General features: G+C 37.3%; 1 protein-coding gene and 1 non-coding gene across 3 annotated transcripts in view; one reads left to right on the top strand and one right to left on the bottom strand.

Moving 5' to 3' along the window:
* vg (transcription factor vestigial) overlaps positions 1 to 19,588 on the top strand; it is a 59,906-nt gene that overhangs the window by 14,203 nt on the left and 26,115 nt on the right. The gene's annotated exons all lie outside the window — the stretch shown is intronic.
* Positions 16,366 to 16,447, bottom strand: TRNAS-UGA (transfer RNA serine (anticodon UGA)). The gene has a single exon. It is a non-coding gene; the product is annotated as a tRNA-Ser (tRNA).

The following is a 19,588-nucleotide window of genomic DNA, read 5'->3' as shown; positions in this document are numbered from 1 at the left end:
TCCTCGTTTCTAACCCTTTTTTCTTTTTTACTTCTCTTAGCGCCATACATTTTATAATTGTCTGTTTCACCATCCTCCTCCTGCTTCCTTGTCTTGGTTAAACACTTTTTGTATCTCCGTTTCTCCTTTTCCCGTTTTCAGAACCGCGTGTATTTCGCTCACGTATAAAACATCTCTCTTTCTTTCTCTTTCTCAGGTATATATACGTGTGTGTGTATGTGTATGTGTATGTCTGTGTATATGGGCGAGCGCGCGGACGTTTCACGGGACTCAAAGCACACCGATAACCTCGTGCAACTCCGGTCTCTCGGCTTCCCTCAGCTCCTTGCACATTACGCTCAGTCACGCGAACGTCTCTCCATGGCATTTTCATATCTCTCGCGCGCGCCCAAGCACCGCTAAAAGAGGGAAAAACAAATTAATTACGATCGAAGTTCGAGCGGTCATAGAATTGTCGTAAAACCGAACCGGTTGACTCCATTGTCGTCGACTCGGCCCTACCGCTAATTGTGGAATCATTTTCTGTAAAAATTGAACGCTTTTTTCTTTCAGCTTGATATAATTTCTATTATTATTTTTTTTTCTTCGCAAGTATAAATATAAAATATAAAAATAACAATTAAATAAACAAAGTAAAGAAAGATCAGCAAATTTTTAGACAAAAGGTTTCTTTTATCTTAGCGTTGATTAGAGTCACGCGTTATACCGTTTTACTTCACGAAATTCTTAGAGAAGGTTTCGAACCGAACGGGGAACACTGCTTCGGTCCTCGAAGTCGAATCAGGTTTTATTCCGTCGACGAGTCGGATCACTTTTTACGGTGGCCATCGGAAAGGAAACAAACGGATTGTGTGTCCATCGACTGCTGGTACCACTCAACTCTCGGCAAGCTGAGAGAGTTCTCTTCTCTTCTCTTCTCTTCTCTTCTCTTCTTCGATTCTAGCGGCGAAAGGAGAAATTCGAAAGAGAGAGAAAGAGCGTCGATCGGCCCGGGTCGCGTATTAATTTTTTCGGGGAAACCGGTAAGGCTGGTTGCCCGCTTCACCCGTTGTGATTTCGCGACGTTTCGTTGATTCTCTCTTATTGCTCGCTTTTTCCATCTGAGCTGAGTCACTAACGAGACACGCCGAGGTAAAACGATAAACTACTTCCCCTTAGCGTGCTGTTGGCTCCTCTCTTTCTCTTCGACCTGCGATCGCCAGCTTTTATTTTTTTTTTTTTTTTTTTTTTTTTGATCAATCTCATACAAAAGTCTCAGTTATTTTTTTAACAAACGTTACGCGGTTATTGAATATACAGAAATATCTAATCGAATGTTCAATTATAAACAATTTTGTTTCATAACGAGATTAGAACAAAGATCGTAATTTAATTTAAAAATGTACTTTGATTTATTGAGACTCGTTATCGTCCCTTCTTAAGTTAGAGATTTTAATAATGATGTACGAACGGGGGAATTCCCTGTGACAACAACGTATGCATGCGGAAATATATCCCTCTAGCGATGAAGAGAAGAAGAACAAGCCTTTTTTCGGATGGCGCGCGCACGTCGCGAGTGTCGCGTAAAAGTGTTCCCGAAGAATTTCGAAAGATGTGGAACACGTGTTGCGCGATAGATCACGTCTGACGGGTTGCACTTTGTCACAGGGACCACGCCCATCGTCAAATTATACCAGAGACGGACTATTCTCGAGAACGGGAAATCGATTCGTCGCAACATCATATCATTAATATCTTTCTTTTATTTTTATTTTTTTTTTGTTGAGGGGGAGGGGGAGGGTAAAAATTAATAACAATATCGTTCTCGATGAGAGAATTTCATGAGAATGAATTTAACTGAATTTCTTAGATATTTCTCTTTGTAAATGTTTCCAAACATTATGGTATTGTTTTCCTTTGTGTAAACGATTAGTCGTCAAAGTTATCACATAGATCACAGACCGAGATTCGTTTCTTCCTGATTCCAACGTCAGGCATATTTCAACATATACTCTTTGCTCGAGCTGTCTTCTAATTCGCACGAAACGCGTCTGAGAAAAGCAGATTAGCGGCCACGCGAGCCAGGAAGACCAGACGCTTGGAATGTAGGCCAGATTGCGAGTAAAAATTCCATTCTAAGTTCAACCTTTCAAGATCCCACGCGACAGACACGTTGCTTCTACGAGACGTTAAATATTAACAATGTTCTGAATGAATTTTCATGATAGTCTTCTGTAATTCATAGAAAATGATATATTAAGATATAAGAAAGATAATACAAACGAAAAGTATTTTATAAGATTTCTCGTGTTAACAGTGAAATAAATAATTATTGTTGTACTGAATAATTTATTATAAAAAGAAAATAAATATCGTTTGCAGCAAGATGAATTAGAATTGTATTTCAGAACATGGGTCCTGTCAATCTAATTACGAATTTTTAAGTATTTTCTTTCCTCAATAAGAACAAAAATTAATTACTCTCTTTTAAATACCATTATCATCTACGATCTTAATCTTACTAATAATAGGATAATTAAGAAATTATTCAGAATTAATTTAACAAAATGATGAATATCATCCAATAGAATGTTAAATACTGCAATTAGAAATGACGATTACAGTTTAAAATTCGTTGACGAAATGCTTGTACTGTTTCTTTTTTATCCAGAACATTCTACCAACATAGTCTCTAAAAAAGGAAAGAAGACGTCTGAAAACAGTAAAAGGAAAAGAAGTCGATTGGTTTAACAGTTCTGAGGGGACGATTCGAGTACCCGGCAGATTTCCAAGATCCCGAGAGTTTTTGTCGATCGTAAGTACAGCAAGTTCGTCGGCGGACGTGTCCATCTGTTCGTTCGAATCTGCAATTCAATGATAGCTGAAGAGAAAGAGAACGCATTCGCGGCTTGTCAGGGTGGACAGTTAAAAGGCATAAAGAGGCTACTGCACAAGCCCCCACTATTCCTTTCTCTTTACACTTCCTTCTTTTCTTCTTGCTTCTTCTCTTCTTCCTTCCTTTTCTTCGTCATTCCTTCGTCCGTTTGTCTCTTTCTCTCTTTCTCTGTTTCACGGCAGCTCGCGTAACCCAAATATTATTCCATTGGCTGGTTAGTTGGCCCGCTCGTTGACTCGCTCACTGTCCGTAGGAATTTCACCCTTGGACAACCGCACCAGTCCATCTGGACTCTCGCGATTTGCAATTCCAAGCGTTCTCCAGTGGTCCGTTCACCATCCCTATCCCTCATTCTCTTTCTTCGATTATCGTTAGCAGTTTTCTTTTTCCGTTTTATTTAGTTTTATTTTTCTTCTTTATTATTTTTGTTATTTTCTTTCCTTTTTCTTTAATCGTTTTTCTTCTCAGTTACCTCACACATCGCGCACTTTAACTTCAATGATGAATTGTATTACCTCGAGAACAAGGTCTTGTTGAACGTGTTTCTTTTCTAGAAAATATACTTTTTATTGGTCTACTACTTTCCTGCAAACAATAAATTATTCTATATTTTAATTTTGCATTATGAATATATGTATATTATTATCAAGATTAATTTCATAGTATTGGTTTATAAAAGTTTACGGGGTTAGCTGGAAAACGTTGAAGGACTCTCACGCTCTTAGGGGACACGCACTACCTTATGGAATAATTTTTTTGCGAAACTCATATAGTATCCTCCTTTGTCTTCCTTTAATATAGATTCGATCTAACTTCATTTCCGGAACGATGCTCGTAGAATTCTCGTGCGAGGCCATTTCTCGTCATTGTTTTTGAATCGATCTCTCTACCTCGAGGAAATCTTACTTCACCGAGTAAGAGATAGATTCATTTACTTTAAGAGGATCATTCCTATCATGAATCACACGTTGATCAATCGATCGTTCATTCGTACGTTCGTTCGTTAGATCGATCGATCGGCCTTCGCGATAATTATTTCTCGAACGACTACGTACGTTCATTCTATTTCGTAAGACTCTCGCGTTGAAAATATTTGATCAAGTTGCAATTAAAAAAAAGATTCACCTTTCATATGCGATATATGACATATTTTATTAGGTGATTCGGAAAGTTACTTTGTTTTTTCTCAATAATGGATTTAATTGTATTTTTTCACAGCCATCTTTACACTTATGCTACATTATCATTATAGTATATCTTAACAGCTGATATAGCAAGGCTTGTTTGTAAAAAAGTTCGATTGATTCTACGCAGTATGTTTTGATTGGTACTCTTTTAAATATGGAAAGTGAAAAGCAACTTTTTCGGCATATTTTACTTTTTTTTTTATATATATTTTACCGAAAAAGAAAAAATGTTGTTTAAGCAAGAACAAAATTATCCGATATGCATGAAGAAGATATATGATGACAGAACGCCAGTATCAAAACTGGTTTTGCAAAATTTCGATCCGGCAATTTTGATGTTGAAGATATATCACGTCCTGGAAAGTCAGTTAAAGTTGATAATGACACAATAAAGACATTAATTAATGCAAACCGGTGAATAACAACTCGTGAGATCGCTGAGAGATGAAATTTATTGAATTCAAAATTTCATGATCATTCGAAAAGTCTAAGTTTAATCTCAAAGGTGAACATATAAGAAAATTGTCTTTTATTTTCATAAAGGAAAATGAAATAATTTTCTGAACGACTTAATATATAAAGAATAGAACTTGTCTAGCTTCTTGGTATTTTTTAAAAACGATCATTTTTCTCGAGAACATCTACCTATCTACCCACCTACCTATCTCCGTATCACTTTATTCGATTACAAATAGCACAACACAAAACGGTCGATTCTTCTTAGGAATTCCTTTGGAATTCCTCTTCTCACAGCCGATAAACGAGCTGAGTTGCTTGAAGAGAACGACTACAACATCCTCTCTTACATTCTCCATAAATTCACACGCGATCCACTTTTCTATGGCACTCGTATCAATCCACACGCAAGCGCGTACACACACACACCAAGATTTATTAAGCGTATTATATCAACGGGTTATCTCGAGTCTTATATGACACCTTGCCATGGTTTTGATTTTTCCTATCGAATATGTTTAACTGTCTCTTTGTATAATGATGATCGTGAAAAAGAAAATCACGTCTTAAAAGTAATTTAGATATTAGTATAAGATTTATTGTCATTTTCTATATATAGATAATGAAAATTCTTTTTTACGAAATTACAAAGACTGATGATGATGATGATAATGACGATGATGGTGGTGATCGAAACCAATGTTGATGGATAGATGTTGATAGATGTTGACAAAAGAAAACCATCCTTTAGTAAAACGGAAAAACGTGCATTGCATCGAACCCGTTCATGGACTTGCTCAGGTATCGTGTCTTTGATAGAGGTGGGGGAAAGTTGGGGGGACAATTAATTAGAAATTATTCGTCAGGTATCTCATATGGTGATCTCTGTGGTCGTACAGAGGAACGACACTAGCGTGTCGGTATCTCTTTGATACGTCAGCTGTCTGACCGGACCAGTTTCTGCCTTAGCGAGTTCCTTCTGACCAGTCCAAATAGTACTACGTTCAACACGTGTCAACCGTCGTTGGTCTCAGTATTGCAAATTACGAGAATAAGGAAAAAAAGAAAAAACAGAAATCAAGGATTCGGAATGGGTCGGAGTCGTAAGAAGCTCGTAAGGAGCTCGTAAAGAGGAACATTAAAATTTATCAATTTGAACGTGCAACGAGGGTGCATTAATTTATTTTCTCTTTCTCTTTCTTTTCCCTTTTCCTCAATATATGTATATATATATATTGCTAAAATATTGTCCAATACGATAAGAAACGTCTAAAAAGATGAGAAACAATTTAGTCCGTGTCAAGAAATGGATAGGATAGGTTTTAAATATATTTAATTTAAAAACGATTGTATTGTATGTGAGGATACTGGTTTTTTCTTTCTGAAGTAACATGGATTTCTTTTACCTCGGGCACGAGGTACAACTCGTGGACGCTTAATAAGCTAGCGAAGTGCATCTCGAAACGATAAAAGTCGGCATCGAAGGGTGCACTCCATAGATCAACAAGACCCGGTGCGCGGCTTCTTCCAGAAAGAAAGAGAGTGGTCGCTGTAAGAGAGTGGTTGGTTGTACAGAGATCAGTGAAGGAAGAGAGAGGAAAAGGGAGGAAGAAAAACCAGTTAATCGCAGCTTGATGCACTCTCCGCAGCCAGCAGTTATTTACGATCGCGTTGCTTTCCTTGATCACGCGCGACGTTTTCCAGGCTCGATTAGCGCGAGTAGAAACAAGAATTGAACGCCACTAATTCCTCATCCCTTCTATCGATAGGAATATAAAGTTGGAATAGGGAAGGAGGTATGTATCATCGGTGGTCGGAGTAAATGTTAAATAGCGAATTAATAAACGCCGAAGTATCAGCAAATCCCGATTCGTGGTTAGAGACTTGCGCGGTAGTCAAAGATAAGGTACCATTACTGAAATACCAACTGTTTAAACCTTTTTACTTTCTCTCTCTTTCTTTCTGCTTTAATCTCATCGCAATCTTAGTCTTATCGTAAGCTTATGTTAGCGTTTAGGGTGGATAACGTAAGAGGAGAATCGATTATTGTTATCTATTCCAACTAAATATAATTTTCCAATTACTTCTCTAATCGTTGGAACATCCCTCGTAGTTGTTGGTAACCCTAGTGAAATTTTGCTTCCAACGTATAGTTTCTTGCTCTTTTTCTTTTTCTCTTTCTCTTTATCTATCTACATAGTATCTCTTCACATGTGCTCATCGTCTCGTTGCATACGAGTGCTCACTGCTACGTAGTTGCTGGCGATGCAACGTGTACGCTGTCCAGCAGGTATGATTTGTCGCATCGCCAACCAGCTGCCGCCCTCGTGTTCTCCCGGACTTTCCGAAGAAACCCATTTGGCTTGGCAAAAATATATTTCTATCGGAGTCTCTTTCCTTTTCTCTCTCGATCTCTCGTTCATTCTTTTATTTTCTTCTTCTTTCTTTTTCGTTAGTAGTCATGATGCACCCTGCGCGCACGTGCATCGACCGTTCTCTTCTCGTTACATGTTAAGGAAGAAGAAGAAGAAGAAGAAGAAGAAAAAGAAGGAGAAATTTTATTCAAAGAGTAATCCGTACGTGTACCTAGTCGCTCTCGTGAAAATTATAGTCGCGTGGTTATAGTCTTGGTCTACTTGAGAATTCGTAATATCTTTGAAACCATATACTATTTCCTATCCTACTTCTAATAATTTCCTATAAAACATTAACATTTGTTTCGTTCATTTCCTACAAGATTTATATACGGGATGCGATTATATTCTTTTTTTTTTTGTTTTTAGAATTTATGTATACTTCCCTTTCGTTCGATTCGTTAGAAAATAAGATTTTCTTCGCCGGTGGTAAGAATGAGAAAAGACGTTAACGTTTCCAAGATATTATTCTTCCCTAAGAATCTAAAAGCGCTGGGATAATCTATTATCAACATGCATCTTAACCACGTCTTAACTCTTTCGTCTAATAAAAATGTCAACGCACTGTGTGTTAGCCGTGGTCTCGAAACACATTACACAGAATTTCGATTTAATTTATTGGAAACAATGACACTCTCTCTTTTGCTTTTTTTGTTATACATTTTTTTCTTTTTACTAACGACTGTAAGCTCAAACTTTCGATAAATTTTTAACGATAAAATTTTTTGAAATTAAATGAAAAGATTGAGACAGAAAGAGAGAGATACTGAATGTGATAAAACTCATAATCGATCAACAGTTGATTGAGATTATGAAAAGTTAGTTTATATATGTGTGTGTATTATGAAATACGTCGATCAATAGTTATTACGAGATAATGTAAAATACTTTGATAATATTCGATATATTTAAAATAATTGTTAATTAATCGAAAGAAACGTATTTTGTAGTCGAAAATCATTGATAATAAGTTCGATGTATCATCAATCTGAAAATCTACCGTTAGACTTTTTTATTGTCTTCTATAAAAGTTTGTATATTGTTTTTCATATATAAATTTTCGAATATTATTTTTATCGTACATATATACATACAACCTTCAGAAAGTAATATAAATAATATTGAATAAAAGAACTTGTATAGAGGACTACATTTCAGTCTAACGGTACATTTCGAGGATGATGGTAAGTAGAACTTATATTCCGTACTTTTAGATTAAAATATGGGTTTTTATGATCAATTAACAAGTATTTAAGATATTTTTAATACTCGAATATACTTTATTGATATTTACGATTGTTTAAAGTAATATACATTGGCTGATATTGACATCGTTGGTGACTTCCGACAAAATTAGATTCTTCCTTGGTTTTAAACAGTTCTATTAAAATTTGTTTTGTTTGTTTTTTGTATCAATGATATTGTATCCCGGAGTGCAAAGACCCGCAAGAGTGTCCCTCTTATCTTCTTTCTCGTCGTCGCTAACGTTGACAGCTCATCTTCCAAAAGTGATTTACGTTGACGTGACTACTTACCGGTTAACTTATGATGTTTACCAATTCAATTAGAGGTACAACCGCCGGCCCCCTTAAAACCAGATACATTTGTTTCGACATTAATTTACCGAAACGCTTTTCTGTCATAACAAAACTATAATAAACCTTCAGGGCTACCGGTCTGGCTCTTAGCCAATAGCGTTTTGGCCTTTACGAGGGTAACAGAAGAAGAATTAGACTTATATGAGCTATCGTGATCCGATTAATAGGTTCTTTTGATATTTCTAAAATTCTTAGATAAACTTAATCGATAGACTCCGATTAAAACTACACGTAACTTTTCTCAAAAAAAAGGGGATAGGTCAATGTAAATTAGAAATTAATTCGAAAGATTCGTAAAACTCATTAATAAGAATGATTAAGGATTCTTCTATGTAATGTGATTGTTCGAAGAAAAATGAAAAATCCATCATCAAGAGACTAGAATCGATTGTAATAACTCTTACATTAGAACGAGAAAAACAAGGAAATCCTGGTTTGCGGTTGCCTTTTGCCATCCGCGCAGTTTGCAATTATCCGACCTTCTCTAATTGATTTATTCGGAACTAATTGATTGAAATTAAAGTGCACGGGTATCGGCGACGGTAATTAACGGCATCGACCAACATCAGTAGGAATGTTGCGGTGGTATTTAAAGGGACGGATATTATTCTGTTGTGAACTAGCATTACTCCTTGGCGATACAATGTGTACGCTTTTTGTCTAGAGAATGTCATGAAGAACTAAAGCCAACAAAGAGACATAGGTATATTATAACCCTACTGTCGTCTTGTTTTTTTCGTTTTGGTTTTCTTTTTCTTTTGTTTTTTTGTTCTGGCAATAAGCTTTGTTGACGCTAATCTGCTGTTTTAAGTAGTCTACTAAAACCACCATTTTCATTGTATCCATTCTTCGGTCGTCATCCACATTAGCTTAATCATTAACCAGCTCACCATTTTTAAGTCCCACAAACCAAAATATTTCTCTTATCGTAACAAAGAAAAGGGTGTAGGGTTGAAAAGCTTTGTAGGTGGTAAGAAGAATAGAAAGATACCGCTAATGACAGTGGAGGAAGGGGAGAAACAAAAAGTACTTTGGTATCACGTGGTTTTAGTTTCCGTTTTAAAAGCACAATGCATCGCGGATTCTTTAGTCGACTGAGAGAAGTAGCTTCTTGACGACGGCGACGAAGAAGACGACGAAGAAGACGTCTCTATATTTATATGCGAGAAAGTCAGTGGCCCGGTTGACTGATTCTCCCCGCTCGTTCCCGGATTTCAACGTAGAATCGAATTATCTTCATCCGTGAATCAACAAGAATCTGAAAAGACGTACAAGCCAGTCTTACCAAGAATCGGACTTCTGGAAATCGTTTTTTGCTTGTTTCAAGTACGATATGAAGAAATGTATACTATAGTCGATCAAAGTCGAATAATTATTATTGCGGTTTGCTGTTTAAATAGAAAAAGGAGATTGGTATTTGATTTTAATTATAAAACGGATATTATAATTATTCATAATTATGAACAAAGATACCCGTTCATTAAAATCAATTAATATTTATAATTAATAAATATTTATTTTCACTATTTATATAAAGAAATGTCTGTTACATAATCAATGATTTTTTTTTTTTTAAACTATTTCATATAGAAATAACATGCATGGAATTTAAATGGTAACGTGTTTAAATAATTATTCGTAATATTGTTACAAATAACTAAATGGATTTGTAATGTCGTTCGAATGGATGCGACACTTAATCGTCGAGGTTTGTACCGATTCACGAAGAAAGATCATCGCGGTAACGTAACAGACATCGAGTTAAGATGGAAAACGGATCCACCACGATTCTTCTTTTTCTTGCACGCCTACGGAAGCACCAGGCAGAAAGTATAAGTTATGGCGTATAGTGAAGAGTCCTTGTGTAAAATATATACACCGTGCGGGGAACATTAAGAGAGTCATTTGTAAGCTGGTGTAACTACGTGCCGAGTGCTTTACGATAGTAAAGCAGTATTTTATGACGACGAAGAGGTCTTCGACTCTCTTTACTATGATACCAAGCCATAACGAGAGTGGTTTGCTTTTGCGATCGGCTAAGCTACTGTTGCCGGACACTACTACCAACTTCTTTTTATATTAGATTTCTCGCTTTAGCATGGCAAATGTCACGTTTCTCCAGTCGTTCATAGCAAATACATTTAAGTACCTTGCTAAAGAGAGAGAGGGAGTAGTTACAAGTCGGTATTAACGTTTGATTCCTTATTTTACTATCAATTGGTTCGTACCTTTAAATAAATACTTAATGTTATTCGAAGTGTGTCTCTTACGATATCGTTATCGTAATTCATACCAAACGGAAATAACGAAGTCACCTTACTCTCGGCTAAGAAGTTACTAACTTTTGATTAAAAAGATGAAATAACTTACCTAAGTAGAAGGAAAGACAGAAAGAGAGAGAGAGAGAGAGAGAGAGACTTCGTTAATTAACTTTCAAGCCGAAATATCGGCGAATAACGAACGGTGCTGGTAACTACTTGCTCTCAAGTCACTCGGCAAGAATTTACGAGCTTGAATCGTGAAAACGATGAGTCTCTACTCGGTTTTCTTCAGTGAAACATACTATCTTCCGACGATTCGATCGTACTTGGAGAGCAATGTAACAACGCGTTTAAGTAATGACTTCTGACTTAGTTCGTAGCTTACGGAAAGTCACACGTCCGGTTCGAAAGTTAGACGCTTGACAAAAACTAGCACACGGCATATAGAATTCCTAATACCGAAGAGAATAATTTGTTATCGTTAAACTAATGATTATTTTTATTTTATTTATTTTATAATTTTATGAACTAAACATATTTGATTAAATAATTTAATTAAATAACAATAACCTTCCTATTTGTACCAACAATTAAAGTAGAAATAAACGCTAAAAATCATGTTTTATTTATAAAATATTTTTCTTATAATTAACTATGCGTTAGGAAAAACGACGAGTTAAAGAAACAGTCACATGAATCTACGTACATAGGCATAACATTTTTTTTTTGCGGCGAGAACAGTCAAGATACGAGTCATTAACCCTCGGCTACTGGCCTCATAATATGTTAATGTCACCGATGACAAGCACGCGTTTAATCACTTAACGCCTCCTTTGAATACCAGAAATCGTGGTCCACGTACTGTCGGAATGATTCATTGACTGCAAAATGATATCTCTTTTCGTATACCAGGATCACGAGCCAAGGAAGAAACATCAGAAAACAGAGAGTGAACTCGTCGTAATAATCAAATATTAAAGATTTTAATCAGTAAAGTACACGCGAGCATAGATACCTCTTATTGAAAAGCGTGACAAGTAAAGAAGAAAAAAAAAGTAATTTAGTTAGTTGGAAGATCGGTAAAACGTAGGTGGTCCTAAATGTTCGTTAAGGTACATTGGGTAGATTTGGAGATAAACAGAAGTTACACCTCGAGTAACACGTATGGAATTAACATAGCTGACCACGGTTCGACGTTTAAAAGCCGATCGCATTTCCATACCGGTGCCATTCGGTCCCATTTAAGGTCCCAGTACCTTTTGCTAACACGCTGGTCTATATTTGCCCTGAGACTTTAGCGGGATCCATTTATATCCCCTTATCCTACAATCTTCGCACAGCAGGTCTCTTTTCGAAAGCAGGACGAACAACAACAACCCTTTGTCTTTTCTTCTTGCTTATTCGTGAGACTTTCGAATATGGTATGTTAACTTGTAACGTTACGTGCTCTCCCCAAAGTTTTTCCATCTTGTTCGGCAGATCAAGCAAGTGTCTCTTGCTCGTTGAAAAAAAAAAATCAACGATTCATCGAAGCGTAACAAGTCTAACATAGCTAGCGATCAATTTTTCCCAAAGGACATTGCGATCGTGCCGATCACTATCGATCAATTGCACAAATCGTAAATGTTTCTACTACCCGCAGCTGTCTATGGAATTTCTACAACGTCGTTAACCTGAGATAAAACTCTCGCAAACTTCGATATCCCAAGGGATGATTAACTCTCACGATCTTCAGATTTGAACCGAAGGTAGTAGCTTAATGAATACCACGTATCGTGTTCATGCATAAGTGCCGTGAGAAATTAGGTAGGAGTCAAAGGGAAACTATGAAATCAAGAATATTCGACGTCTTGGGATCAACCCTACAACTAATCTAAGCAACCTAGCACCTAGACTTAATTCGATCTAATCTCAGCACAAAGTGAACTAATATAGAGTACACTTTAGTCTAATCCATAAATCCATAACCAGTTTGTACACCGTACATCTATGATATTAGAATAATAATACTTGAGAAATTATTATGATGTACATTCATCAGATAAATAAGAACTAATAAACATTGTTCTATAATCCGGTCATAAAGATATGGGTCCTGACTCGGATTAAAGTTATAATTTCAGATCATTGACGAGAAAACTGATAAAAAAGAACCTTACAAAAAAAAAGGAGAAACTCCGATGATCGACAGGAAAGTCCACGAGACACGTTTGCGATGATCAAAGGGAGCCGTGAAAAAGTGCACTCTGAGTCTCTCCTTTCCATCTCCATCTCTCTCTCCCTCTCTCTTTTTCCCTCTTATTGCTGCTGGCTCGCCATCTGTTTTTCATTGAGTCGCACGAGCGGCACTCTCGGCGTTGATACGCTCTCCTCTCTCTCTCTTTCTCGCATATCGGCGAATTCTTCGTGGTTTTCGCGTACACGCAGCGTGGATCGCATATCTCGTGGCAAGCAAAGATCCGAAACCCGTTGAGAATGTCTCCTCATTAATAAGACCGATTCCCTCGTCGTGACTCGTCGCTCGTTCTCGTTCTCGCTTTCAAGCAGCGTGAATCGTACGACGGATACTGCTCTCCTCTCTCTCTCTCTCTCTCTCTCTCTCTTTCTGTCTTCATATCTCGTTTTCCTTCTTCTTCTCCTCTTACTCTCTTTACTTCGAAGGCGACCGGTCCGTGCCGTCCAAACTCTCGAAGAATTCGCGGATCGTGCATAGTTCCATCAATTTCGCGCGTCTCGCAGTCAGAGCTCACAGTTATTTCATTGACGAGTTTTGCAAACGCGAGTTCTCTTTGCATCGAAAAGGGACGACTTGGCACGAGACTTTGCCCCACCGACGATTAAACCTTCTTCTTTCTCTCTCTTTCTCTCGTCTTCCCCAATGTCCGTGAGGAATGTGCCGAACGATTCCTTCACGAATTTTACTTTCTCCGATTTATGCCTGACCACCATCACTTAAACCTTCTGTTGTTTCTTTTTTTATTTTTTTTTTTCAGGAAAATTAACCTGGTAGATAGTGATTCCATTTATTTATCAATTTGGGATTAGGATGAATAGATTTATTAATCATATAATCTTAAAAATATATTGATATTGTATGAAAATAAAATGTTACTGGTGTTTTCTAGAATATGATTAGGGTACATTATTAGCGGGCTGAAGTTTTTTACGTAAACTTCTTGAAAGTTTGAATAGTCGATAAGGCAAAGTTTATGATGAGAAAGGAAAGAGTAGTAGAGGAGGGCTGTGTTGAGCTAATTTTTAAACAAAGCCCTAATTTCCGCAACTTCATAATATCAAGGCGTACTCGTTATTACTCGTCCGGGATAATAAATGATTATTACGTTGGAGGGTGGCGTCGAAGACGAAGCGAAGAAAGGAGAAAGAGAAGAAGATGGTATGGGATGGATGGAATCCTTTGATGTATTCTCGCTCGGCTGAAAGCAAGCCGAGCGACAAATTCTTCGATATTCAGGCGATGAAAAGCCTCTCTGTTGACGGGGGGGCTAACTTGCCAACGCAAAGATTGCGGTAAAAACGTTTAGAATCTTCCTTAGAGTAACGATCCTCCTCCTTCCATCTCTTCAACAAAGATTCAATTTGCCTCTCTACTTCAATTTAAGAAGTGAGAGGAACTTATTCTTAATGTCGGATCAATATAAAACGACAATGGAATACTTTTTATTTCTTGTGCGTATAAAAAAGGTGTAACTTCTTGGGGTGCATGATAGGACTCGTAATTTTTTACTTTTATCGTTGACTGAATAAATTTACTGCGATAAAGATTTGATGACGTGACAAAAAATAAATGAAGGATGGTGGACACTCTAAAAAAAGTTGACAACACTACTAACGCTATCATGATTTAATTATTTCATTACTTCTTCATACAGAAAAAAACAAGGTTTCTCTTAGCTTGAGTACTACGCATGAAATTATAATGATGGTAGTAAACCTTTCTTAATCCTTTTCATGCTGTTACCGCGAGAACGATTAAACTAAAGGGCTTCAGCTTATTTGCACGTCGATTTGCATCGTTGCTTCTTTATCTTTTTTTTTATCCTTTTCTTCTTGTTCATCGTCTTTCTACTCTTGCCTGATCATCGTCATTGCACATTCGTCGACGGCGATACAATGGGCAGCTGCACCTGGCGTGGCCTTCCGCCCCTTCTTGGCATCTTTACGAGCGCGTTTGAAAGCAGAAAAAGATGGAGACGTATGGCCGATCGTAATTTTGATCTCTCAGCGTTTATGCAAAAGTCTGTGTATACGCGTTGATAACTTATGCAAAAGCGCATAAGTTGGTTCGCGTTACGAGCAGATTTTCTCGACTCGCTGGACTTACTCATCGTAGTTGAAGTAAAGTTTTTCACTGTATCCCCATATGTTTGCGGAAATTTTTTTTTACTCAACAAACACGGATTTGCGAGCGTTTAAAAGGATACAAGTACTATACCGTATCAAGTGTATTCAAGATTTATGTGGTCACGGAGGCGTGAATAACATACCGGCACAGTTGCTTCTCGATGTTCAAATAATTACTTAGAAGACGTACATGATGAAGGTATATTAGGTTGTTCTCTCACTGGAAGATTATATTACTAGTATTCCTTTTTCTTAGAAACGTGTCAGAGGAGAAAAATAATCTAAAGAAGAAAGGTTATAGAGTATCATTACCAGTAAGAACAAATCTTGCAACACTTCCGGCATAGTGTTGCTACCAATCTCGCAAACTTCTTCTTTCTGGCTGCTTTATGCTTCTCCTCGTGGAAATAATTTCATCAAAAAGTCCGACTCGAGTTGAGCGTGGAGTATAGCATACAGCAGCCGCCATGTTCGCTTTCGTATACGGGTCAGGAGCAGAGTGGAGTTGAGCGGGGGAGGGCGACTGAAGCTAGCTGGCTGCCGTAATTGTGACTCGTAATTGTTGCCCCCTTTGTTTCATCAATTACGCGTCTAGACGCCAGAAATGGATGCGGAAAAGAGAGACTTGTGGGTGGAGCAAGAGAAAAAAACTACAGAGAGAAAGAAAGAGAGCGAGAAACGGCAGGAAAGAAATGCGAGAGGGCAGAAACGACGTTGGCTAAAAGAATTTTTATGAAATGATCTCTGACAGTGCCGACGACGCCACCGTTGTCTTTTATCAAGTGCATTGTCTTTGTACTATCGCCTACTCATAGTTCTAACCATTGTTGTTTGAGAATTAATTAAAAACAACGAATAAAAATAAATATATTTATTCCCATGACCATCAAATATTACGTTTCCACAGTGAACATATTATTATCTATGTTTTATTTTATTTCAATCGTTCTCGTTCAAAAAATGATCTTATTTTAGTTATAACACGGTTTACCATTCCTGTACTTTTCCGGAGTCTCTTTGATACTCGCCGACTCTTATCGGAGAGATAAGATATGGCATGACTTGTGAGTAACAGGTAGAAAATTATGCCTCGGTGTTGCTAGTAGCTTAATAATTAATAACAATTCGCTTAAAAAAATTTCATTTAATTACAAACTATATACGAGGTAAATAGTTTTATTAAAACATGTGATTTTTAAGAAAAAAAAATTTCGCTGCGGACAGGATTCGAACCTGTGCGGGTAGAACCCAATGGATTTCAAGTCCATCTCCTTAACCGCTCGGACACCGCAGCTGTTGTCACATCCTGACTTAGTTATCGTAATATAGTTGTGATTTTATTTGACATATTATAATCCTTTTTTTTCATTAACATAAAAAGAAGATTGAATAGAATTTTATACGCTTTTCTCGAATATTTCCAAATTCGCAATTAACAACCATTCAGGTATGAAACAAGTTAAATACATACGTGTGCGGTCTTCGACGGGTTAATTATCGATTAATTAGCGAACTCCTAGTCTCGGGTCTCTTTCTCTCGATGGCGCGAAGGTAAGGACTACTTGGATAAGAATTTCAATTAGCTAAGGAAACGGTTCGAACTAAGACAATTATACAGAGAGTTCACAAATAGGGTCGCACTTCCGGATCTTAACGAATGAACTGCGAATTAATTAGAAATCTTTTTCTTTTCTTTTCTTTTCTTTTCCTTTTTTTCGGTTACTTCTTTTTCCTATTTTGCTATCGTAAGGTTTTTATGTGTCATGATCGAGTTGGGTGTATATATATATATATATAGATATATAAATATACAAGCGACCGCATTAACGATAATTGAGCCATCGTTCGTTTTTTTAATTACGATCGTTAAAGAAGAATGATGTCAGCTTTCATACACAAAGTTTACCTTTTGGAAATGATACTCCTCTTTGGCGTCTATAAATCGAATGACCTCAGATGCAAGAAGGAAAGAAGGAAAGAAAGAAAGAAAGAAAGAGAAAGAGAAATAAAGGTTAGGTCGGATCGATCAGCACGTCACGATTCTTTGTGTTAATTAAGGTGTTAATTAACAATGAAGAACGGCCAGTAATATAAGAGCGTCATCAGAAGAGTTTGACATGAATGTCGCATTAATAAAACGAAAGTGACCGGTTTATGCGCGCTACTCGTCGTTTGAAGCTTGATTAATAACCCGCTTACTATTTGCGATCGGTAAGTAAATAAAAAAGAATGATTGGTAGCTATGACACCGGATAATTAAATGTTTTCGTGTTTTGAGTTACGCGCCGTCGGTTCCGTAAATTCCATCAATTTATCGACTCACAATGATCGCTACAAAAATGATATCTTTCAGAAGAAGTTCGTTAATTGCCACTTTACGTCGAGATAAAACTTATATGCTTGTTTTCTCCTCATTATTCTTTTAATTCGATATCGTAATTGCAATTACAACTAATACCACGTAACAATGTAACATCTTAGGCGCGTGAAACACGGTAGCTAACGAAGATGAATTCAATTTATTATAAATAGAAAAACAAGAAAATGATAGAAGATCTTTGATTTTATCTTGATACGTTGATTTGCATATCTCACAAAAGTAAATGTTCGTCTCGAGGATAGGCTTCGTATAAAAAAGGTTGCTACTACCTCCTCAATCCTTTGTTTCCCGAAGCATCGTAGATTCGAGAAGACAAGAACCCACCGCGAGAACGTTACCTCTCTGGAAGGAATAAATGAAAGGAATGCCAGAGCTTTTCGCGGATCATTTTTCACTCTCATAATCGTCCGCCTCCATCTCGGGCGCTCGTGACATTGCACCAGCTGACAGTGACGAATCGACAGTCTCCGAGTGGAGCTTTGAGTCATTGGCTGCTGCCAGTGTTGTCTCCGTTACTCTCGTCTCTCGATCAACTGAACCATGCCAGCAACCTAAGACTTTCTTCTCTACAACGAATACTTTTTTATTTTTAAACAATCCTGTTTATTTACTTTGATGATTAATTTACGCAAAACGTTATCTCGTATAACATGCACACTTATAATTGATATTTAATATTTAACGTTTATTAATTGAAATAAATTTTTGATAATAGAGTTATGTTTGTTTAAATAAAGAAATTGTGAAAAGATATTATTGAAGAAATATACAAACGATTTTGGAAGAAGTCGGGGTCCGCAGGTGCCAAGGATCAGTCCCATCGCCGGGTCGTCCAGGTGAATTTTCTGATTTCACGATCCACTGTCCTCACTCGGAAGGAAGGAATATTTATTATTACTCACAAGGTGCAGAACAAGTATGGAACGCGAAAGCGACTCGACTCGTTTTAAGTGACAGGTGAAGGGCCGCGCTTTTTACTAGCCTATGCGACTTCCCGAGTTCCCATTTAAGTGTGTAATCGACGAAGTATGGCCGACCCAGTCGTAATCGCATTAATTCCCTTTCTCTGGTAATTACGAATCTTGATTATTGTACCAACTTTCGATCCGTTGTAATTAATGATAAAGATGCGAAAAAATAATTAAGATACTATAGTAATACATATATATATATTTATATGGGAGTAAGAAAACATATGAATAATTTAGAACCGTATATTATAACTGCTTATAATATGTGAACTCGCGTATGCGTTGTACTTTTTGCTTGTGCCATGCTATTCTTTCATGTTTAGATTAGCCTGTCATAAAATATGATATAACGTTACACCTTGCATTACATTAACAATTGCATTGAATTAGACGAAAGGAAGGAACATGCACCAGTTCTTTCATTTACTCATCTTAGATTGGTTTGTAATATGAAGGAAAAAAGAGAAGATGAATTGGACAATTAAATGATCGGAGCTTTTTGTAGGCGATCAAGTCGGCAGGTGGAATGCACCTGACTCGGTCGAATGAGCAGGTTCAAAGGTTAAGTAGAAAATGTCGTAGAAAGAGGCATACCAAGGTGAATACGTTCTTTCCAACGAGTGGAAGCTTCCATCTCGAAGCTACCGACAACGACGAAGCTCTTGGAAACGCGATGGCGGCAGAAGCTAAGCGCATATTAAAGACGCTCGTAAAATTATAGACATTCCTTAGTATATCTCCTTGCTAATACGTTGAGGCGTGTCAGAGTCTTCGATGTTTCGCTATCCTCCTGTCTTCCTTCATCCTTTGACGAGCAAAACGTTTAGCTCCAACCTATACATGCGCTTACAAAAGCATAGATATAGGTACTATGTGAGTGTGCTAGTATGTGTTTGTGTATGTACGAGTACCAGAGACAACAGGCATGGTGGGTGTAATTTATATTAACGATGGCAGACTCGGTACACCGATGTCGGACCGTTCCTTTGAAGATCCGTAATACCCGTTGTCGCGGAAACGTGGTGAGAATACTCTCATCATTTGGACGATTGTGAAACCAACGGCGAATGGTTTACCGCCGTAC

This window comes from Polistes dominula, unplaced genomic scaffold, assembly GCF_049000335.1.
Source record: "Polistes dominula isolate Pdom_NZ unplaced genomic scaffold, Pdom_raw_medaka contig_16, whole genome shotgun sequence".
Classification (NCBI taxonomy): domain Eukaryota; kingdom Metazoa; phylum Arthropoda; class Insecta; order Hymenoptera; family Vespidae; genus Polistes; species Polistes dominula.
The sequence above is the reverse complement of the archived record's forward strand: the minus strand, read 5'-3'. Positions and strand labels throughout refer to the sequence as shown.